This window comes from Cupressus sempervirens, chromosome 5, assembly GCF_028749045.1.
Source record: "Cupressus sempervirens isolate cs-2001-9-10 chromosome 5, ASM2874904v1, whole genome shotgun sequence".
NCBI classification, from domain to species: Eukaryota; Viridiplantae; Streptophyta; class Pinopsida; order Cupressales; family Cupressaceae; genus Cupressus; species Cupressus sempervirens.
Window position 1 is genome coordinate 790808878 of NC_143122.1, and position 8545 is coordinate 790817422.

Genomic DNA, 8545 nt, shown 5'->3' on the forward strand with positions numbered 1-8545 from the left:
ATAGTATGGATTAGAACATGATTGATACAATGATAATCAATTATATTGTTGTCAATTGATGTCCAACTATTTGGCATAATTTTTTTAACATGTTACCATGTATTCTAGAGGAAAATATTGTTGTTGCATAGAGGTGTTAATTGATGTAAAGGTTTTCGTAAGTTATATTGATAGGAATATTATTGGGTAACAATTGAAACAGATAGTGATGGACAGTTGAATTATTTGATTGTTTATAAATATATGTGATTTTTCTAATGGTTATTACTCAAGATTTTGTAAAGAGATGATTAGGATATGAGTATACAATAAGGTAAATTGATTAACTAGAAGTTAGTGAAGAATACGAACTATCTTACCAATAAACTTTAGTCTTATTAGTAAACACGAATAGAATATTATTGGTACAAAGAATGACTTGTCAGAGATAGTGAAGGCTTACCAACAAATAAGAGAAAACTGATGAAGATTCAAGATATAATTATAGAGTTTGAATTATTTTAGAAGGTAGCTGATCAAGGTTTAATTTAACAAAAAATGTGATGACACAAGAATCAAGGTAATACATTTGAGTCCATGGATTCATTAAGAGTTTTCTACAAAGGAAAAATGCCGCATGGAAAAGATGATATGAAAACTAGGCTAAATGATTAGATTTTAATTGTTGGATTTAGGTTTAGGGTTATGATCAAAGGAATTTCTATCTAAGGATGAGAGTAAAAAATTGGTATCACATCATCATAGAGTGAAGAGGAAAATTGTGGAAAAAGTTTATTTTTACTAAATATTAGTAAAGGAGAGGATTATTATGATCGAAGAGGAGGTTATAGATTAGAATAGACGATCAAAATGACATATTGACATATTGTGAAATTTTATAAGATCTAATTAAGAATACTTAGTGGAAATTTTGAATCATTTCTAGCTATTTATCTCTAACAATTGTGAAAGTTAATACCTTAATTAGGTGAGCCTTCTAGGTCTGTTGTAAATCCTTTAATAGAGTGACATTCAAAAGAGTGTCTAAAATGCTCTAACCAGGCTACTCCTAACAAGGTATAAGACTTTAATAATATTAGAATTATAGAATAACTAAGGGGAGGGGTGAATAAATTATCCTCATGTCTAGATGTACTAGTTTAACTTTTGAAAACTTCAAACAACTTATTCAAACTCATAAATCCACTTGGCCAATCTAGAAACTCATCAAGAAATTAACTTATTCACTCATCACTTAATTATCTCTATGTTTAGTATATGCTGACTAATAGAAATAATTTAAAATAAATAACATGCATCATGAAAATAAAATTCACACATATATGACACTAAGATTTAATGTGGACACCCAATTTGGGAAAACCCACCAAGTAACATGCTACCACTTTTCACTCTTCTGAAGTGAGCTTAGTTAAGAGCCAACACTATTAAAGGTTACAAAACACATTGTTAGGTGTGAAACTGTTAAAGGATTTAATTACCCTATTAGGAGTGACCTTGTTAGACACTTTAGATCATTCTATTAGAATGTCACCTTGATTAAAGGATTTATAGATGTTTGTTAGGTCAACCTTGACTAAAGGATTTTACTGCCACAATGGTTAGAAAGTAACAACTAGGTTTGATCTATTAAGATACAACTCACTTTTCTTGTTCAGATCTCCATTTGGCTCATTTGATGGTTCATAGACTAGACTTCATATTCTCAATCCTGGATATGCTTGGAAACCCTTCAACAAATGACATTGTGCCAATCTTCTAACTTTTCCTTTGCTACTATGTTCTTTATAGGTTCTCCACAAATTTTCCAATCAATTATGAACCAACCAACTTAAAACATATCAATACCTCCTTAAATAAATAGCTACAAGATCCTTTTCCACTTAAAAATCATGTAAATCTTAGGGTTTGATTAGATTCATTAAATTTGTCCATCATCTTTTCCTTCTCTTTTCTTGAAACTTCTAAAAATATTTCCTTGAATCCTTTCCTTTGATTGATTAACAATATCATTCACGTGTTATGACCAATCCAAAAATTTAACTATGTTGGCCTCAAATCTTGATTCTTTTATAAATATTTATTTTGCTAACACTTAGTCATCATTGTGTTCTATTCAGTCTCTACAATTTAGTCATTTTTTCTTACACTGGCTCACTCGATCTTCACTATGCTCAGTCACTTCTTCAATTTTCTTGTTAATTTTTCTCAACCATAACTATCACTTGGCTAATACTATTTTCTCATCTATCTCTTATATTCCTTAATCCTCTACTTCATCTTCTTCATTGACCTTGTAAAATTGGTACTTGGTCAAGGTTGTGTTTTACTCAACAACTCTTCTATACCTCAACTCTATCTGACCTTTCCAATTCATATAATGATTAAACAACACATTATCTTGTCAAATACCAACTAATCAAGTGCCCATTATAATTCCAACATACTTGCTCCTCTTTACTCAACAACTTCACTAGTTCATCTATTTATCTCTCTTTTCAAATTCTCTTCATAAATCAACTAATATGATACTCTACACTATTAGAAAATGTCTCACCAGTAAGGTTGACATTAATGAAAAAATATAAATTATTTCAATTATAGTTTCAAAAAATCTTCCTTTATGGAATTGATGGAAACACCTCTAGTTACCATGAAAATGCAAAATACTTTCTTAGGATTTTTCATTATTAGCTCCTTATGTAGTCTGTAACAGATATTCATTAATATCCTTAGTTTCATTTTGATTCTTATCCACAAAACCTCCAATATTTTCATTAGTTTATTCTTATACACTTCTCCCTCTATGATACCAATTGTAGATTCATCAATTTGACAACAATTGTATTACTAGTAGTAATGACTCCCTCTTTAACATCTCTTCTTGTAGGAATGGTGACACACCATAACCCTCTTTAAATATGTAACTTGCATGGTAACTGGCATACATCTCCCTCTTTGACAACAATGCCAAAGGTATCACCCACTAATACACTTCATCCTCTTGTGACTGTTTTGATCGATCTTTGAAAAATCACTCCCTTAGTCATCTTTGTCCATGACTATTAGATTGTGGCTACTGATTAGGAAAGTACTGTGCATAATTCATAAATTCTTTGGGACTCGAGGCATTACCCCAAAATTTTTTGGGCCCTATTTTATCAATATTTTGGGTCAAAATGTAATTATTAATTATCATCCTAAAGTGGTAAAATTACTTATATAAAAGAGCTTAGGGTTAGGGATTGTTTCATACTTGTGATGCAAAAATTGGTTTTTGTGGCAATATTGAGTTGTAAGGGATTACAGATTGTAATCACTGGATTGTAATAATATCAGACTTGCTATTTGGTGGACATAGCCTAGGGATTGGGTGAACCATGTTAAATCTTGGTGCCTTGTGTTCTTTTTTGTGTGATCTATTATTTTCTATTATTGGTTATATTTGCATGTAATTTTTATTTCTATCCATGGTTTAATCTGAACAAATGGTATCAAAGCAAGGTTATTTTTTAGTTATCCTCTACAAGAAAGTCTCATGGTTGAGTGGGAGTCTCACAGTTGAGTGAGAGTGATGGCAAACAAGGGTAAGTTGAGGGTTGACAAGTTTAATGGGAAAAACTTCTAGTTATAGAAGATGCAAATGGAAGACTATCTTTATCAGAAGGATTTATGGAAGCTATTAGAAGGAAAAGCTAAGAATCAAGGATCTATGTCAAATGATGAATGGGATCTTTTTCGATAGAAAAGCACTTGGAAGCATTCGATTACCCCTGACACCATCGATGAAATTTAATATTGTTTCCCCACTTTTTATCCTATACCCATGCTGTCAAAGTGGAGGATTTTGATGTTATAGTCAGGTTTGGTGATGGTTGAGTCTAGGTCTAAGTCTTCCTTAGGTAGGCTATCTTTTTTGGGTTTCCTTGTCATTTCCTTTCCTTATCTAAGCCGGTTGGGTTGTTCTAAAGGTTTGTTCATATTGGGTAGGTTATAGATCCCAACCCGGCAAGGATATCGCGTTTTCATTGATGATCTTCTCAGATAAAGGATGATTGTGAAGCTATGATCTCTAGGCATATATGGGGAATCTAATGGGATTTTCTCATATGATTAATACAATAATGTGGAAGAGAAGATAATGCCTGGATTGACACATTGGTACAATCCAAATTTTAATGCATATTTTGGTTTAGGTGGTAGCACAACATCTTTTCTTGGAGAAATGTTGGGTGGTGTTATTCAAGGCTCAGCAAGTGAAGCAGTATTGGTGTCACTCTTAGCTGCACGAGACAAAGTTTTAAAGAGAATTGGTGTAGAATCAGTTAGCAAGCTATTCATATATGTATCTGATCAACCACACTCCTCAATTGAAAAAGCTTGTAAAATTGTAGGAATATATCAAAAGAATGTTAGAGTGTTATCAACAAATTCTTCTATTAAATATGCCCTGTCTCTTGACATTTCTCTCAAATACATAGAGGCATACATAAGTGATGGTTTGCATCCACTTTTTTTTTTATGTGCAATGATTGAGAGGACATCATCAACAGCTCTAGATCCTTTGTTCGAACTTGGAAAACTAGCAAGGGAACATGACATATGGCTTCATGTTGATGTTGCTTATGCTGGTTGTGCTTGTATATGCCTTGAATATCAACATTATCTTTATGGGTTGGAGGATGCAAACTCTTTCAATATGAATCCCCATAAATGGCTTCTCACCAATTTTGATTGCTCAACTCTTTGGGTTAAAGACTCAAAAGGCTTGAGTTCAAGCTTTGCGTATAGATCTTGAATATTTAAGGAATAAGGCATCAAACTCTCAACTTGTGATAGATTACAGAAATTGGCAAATACCACTCGGGAGTCATTTTAGATCTTTGAAGTTGTGGATGGTCTTGCGTCTAAATGGAATTTCAAATTTACAAGCTTATATCAGAAATCACATTAGTCTTGCTCAAAATTTTTAAAATATTGTCACTGGGGATTAAAAGTTTGAGGTGGATTTTTCCAAAGCAATAGTTAGACACACATGAATATCATGTCACCTCGTACTTTTGTATTAGTTTGTTTTCGAGTGTTATCTCCAGCAGATGATCTAAACAATGGCCGCACTCTAAATTCAAGCTTGTTGGATGCCATAAATGGAAGTGGGCATATATACTTGTCACATATGGATTATATGCTTTATGCTTCAATGTGGGTGGAACATTAACATAACTATGACATGTGAACGTTATTGGGCTTTATCTCTGATGCTGACTGTCACATCAAGTTCAATTACAAACTTTTGCATTGAATCAAAGTACTATAATACCAACTTTTCTCCATGCAAATGATCTAAGATTGAAGGAAGGGACATATCTAATGGGTCTACATCCCATGGACACAAGCTACTGAATTATACCGTTCACAGTTCATCGAGGCATGTTTTGAGTAGTGCAATGCAAAATAACTGCAAACATGTCTTGAGAAATTGCATCAATTTATATTTATCATGGTAAACACACACATATTTTATAGTTGCTTGACCATAATTCTAGTTGTTGTTAAGATATATACATGGAGGCAATGGGGAAATGAAGCCCATTTTGAAACATATAATAGTTTGGCAGCAATAAGGCTTTTCAAACATTTTGAATTCATTGGGAGGAAGTGAATACAATTTGTTAAAGACAGGAAGCATTTTACAGTTGGAATTCAAGACCATTTTCCTTCTTGAATGTAACAATAGATACTGATCACCACATAAATTATGCACTCGAATGGAAATGAAGGAATATAGCAAGCGACTACTTTTGGAAAGCTGATGATCATCAAGTGTCATAGATAATAGTGAACAGATGGCTATCTTATGAACTTATCTTGAACATTTATTGACATTCTGCTCTCTCAATGTTTTGTTAAGAGGCATGGCCACAAAGTACTTAACTATTGCATTCATCTGACACTCAAGAAGGATTTCTTTTTTTTTTTCTTTGAGATAAAGCAGTGAGAATTCTATTGGGGCTTGCTTCCTTGAAATGCAAAGCACAGTTAATTACAATTACTGGCAAAACTAAAAGCTGTGACAAGTCTACAGTTAATTAAAGATTGGAGATCTCATTTGAATAACATACTATACCCATAGACAAGAATATTAGTACTATTGTGGGTTTAAGAGAAGGAAACCATCATTATGTTTTAAAAAGAAATCTCATTTAAATGACATTTCTTTTAGAATTTGAAAGGTCCCAATCAGTGCTGAATAAAAAGAAAAACTTTGGAAATATTTGAAATGGATTTAAATATGAAAGAGAAAATCAAAAGATGGGAAGACATAAATGTGAAAAGTCACAAGTTAGAAGATGAAAGGACGGTTTTGGTTATCGATAAGTCACCAAAAGAGAATCTAAACAAGGGGGTTATTCTTTTCTTGCATACAGTCAGAGAGCTGGAGCAGAGGAGGGGGCATGTTAGTTTAGGTTTTTCATTTCATTGCATATAGGGGTGGGTAAATTTTAGGTGTAAAGCTAGTTGTAGAGACAATCAAGTCTAGTGCCATTTATTTTCTGTCCAACTGTATTTGGTGTTATTTCATTATGTTGAATTGGGAATGATAAATAAACAGAGTTTTGTTCCATTGTTTTCAGTTTAACCAATCAGTAGGATAATCAGAGAATTATAACTGGTTGTGGAATTACATCAGCTACTTCATTTGCATTTCATAACTTGCATAATCATTCTTCAATTGCATTTCATAATTTGCATATTTCATAATTGCTTCGTTAGGAAATTCATAAGATTGTGAAAGTCACAACATAGCATCTTTGCATTTAAATCCTACCTAAGATTTCACTTGCCTGGGTGGAACTCGATTTCCTCTATTGTTCTCTAGTTAATAACATACTTGTAGTAGGGATTAGTATTGAAATAAAATTCATTGAATATTTTTCACATAGGGAGCTGTACCTTAATTCAGAGGGAAACTAGTTATCCTCAGAAACAGTTTCCCAACAGTTAGGTAAAGTTGTTCTTCATTATAGATTGGGAAAATTAAAAGGAGAGTCAAAAGAAGAACAATCTATTTACTAACAAATATTACAAAAGCAAAGACAACAGAAGAGTTGATGAAAACCCTAGTGACACTGTATGAAAAGCCCTCTGCTTCAAACAAGGTATTTCTCATAAAGAATTTATTTAATATGAAAATGGTAAAAGGTGGATCTATTGCAGATCATTTAAATGAGTTTAATACTATTAATAGTCAGTTATCTTCTATGGGTATCAATTTTGAAGAAGAAATTAGGGCTCTCATGATTTTGTGTTCTTTGCTTGAAAGTTGGAATGGCTTGGTAATGACTGTGAGTAATTTTATTCCTAGATCTAGTACCCTAAAATATGATGATGTGATTAGTGTTATTTTGACTAACTAAACTCATAGGAAATCCTTAGGTGGATCTACATCAGGAAGTTCTTTGAATGCACAAAGTAGGGATAGAACGACTTAGAGAGGAAGTAATTCTGGAAATTGTGAGAAATCAAGAGGAAAGTCAAAGGGGAGAAGGTCTCAATCAAAAGGACCAAATGACTGCTAGTACTATGGGAAACCAGGTCATAAAAAGAAAGATTGCTTGAATTGAAAGAAAAATGAAGGAGATAAACTAGATGGAGACAAGGAGGCAAATGTGGTAAGTAACAAATCTAAAGAGGATGCTTTGCTTCTATCTTTAGAAAGTGTTGATGATTCATGGGTTTTAGATTCTGGTGCTTTACTTTATGCTACACCTCATAGAGGTTATTTCACTGGTTATGTCCAAGGGGATTTTGGGCTTGTTTATTTGGGGGATAATGAACCTTGTTAGATTGTTGGAAAGGGAAAAATTAAGATTATGTTGCAGAATGGGAATCATTAGCTACTACATGAGGTAAGACATGTTCCAAGGCTGAGTAGGAATTTAATTTCAATAGGGAAACTTGGTGATGATAAAAATTGCAAGGTTTCAAAAGGTTACCTTGTAGTAGCAAAAGGTGTGAAAGTAGGCACCTTATATCTTTTTACAGGTCATATTGTTCCTTCTACTTTAATTATTTTGGAGAAAAATGAATGTTCAGGAAAAAATGCTGCAGTTGAGTAGGGAGAACAACTAGTTGCTGTAGATTCTGATGTAGCATTGTGGCACAACAAACTTAGACACATAAGTGAGAAAGGTATGAAAGTACTTCATTTAAAGAAAGTTTTACCAAGTTTGAAATGTGTTAATATGGATTTATGTGAAAGTTGTGTGTATGGAAAACAAAAGAGAGTGAGTTTTGTAAAGATTGGGAAGGAAAACAAAAAGGAGAAATTAGAGCTTGTGCATACAGATGTATGGGGACTGGCTCAAGTATCTTCCATTGGAAGCTCTCATTATTATGTTACATTTATTGATGACACAACTAGAAAAGTATGGGTTTATTTCCTTAGACAGAAATCTGATGTATTTCAAACTTTTAAAAAATGGAAATGCTTGGTTGAAAATGAGATTGGTAAGAAATTAAAATGTTTCAGATCTAATAATGG

General features: G+C 32.8%; 1 pseudogene; it reads left to right on the forward strand.

The window, feature by feature from the left end:
* Positions 1-4123: 4123 nt before the first annotated feature.
* On the forward strand, positions 4124-5218 carry LOC149558305 (tryptophan decarboxylase 2-like; annotated as a pseudogene).
* The last annotated feature ends 3327 nt before the right edge of the window (positions 5219-8545 follow it).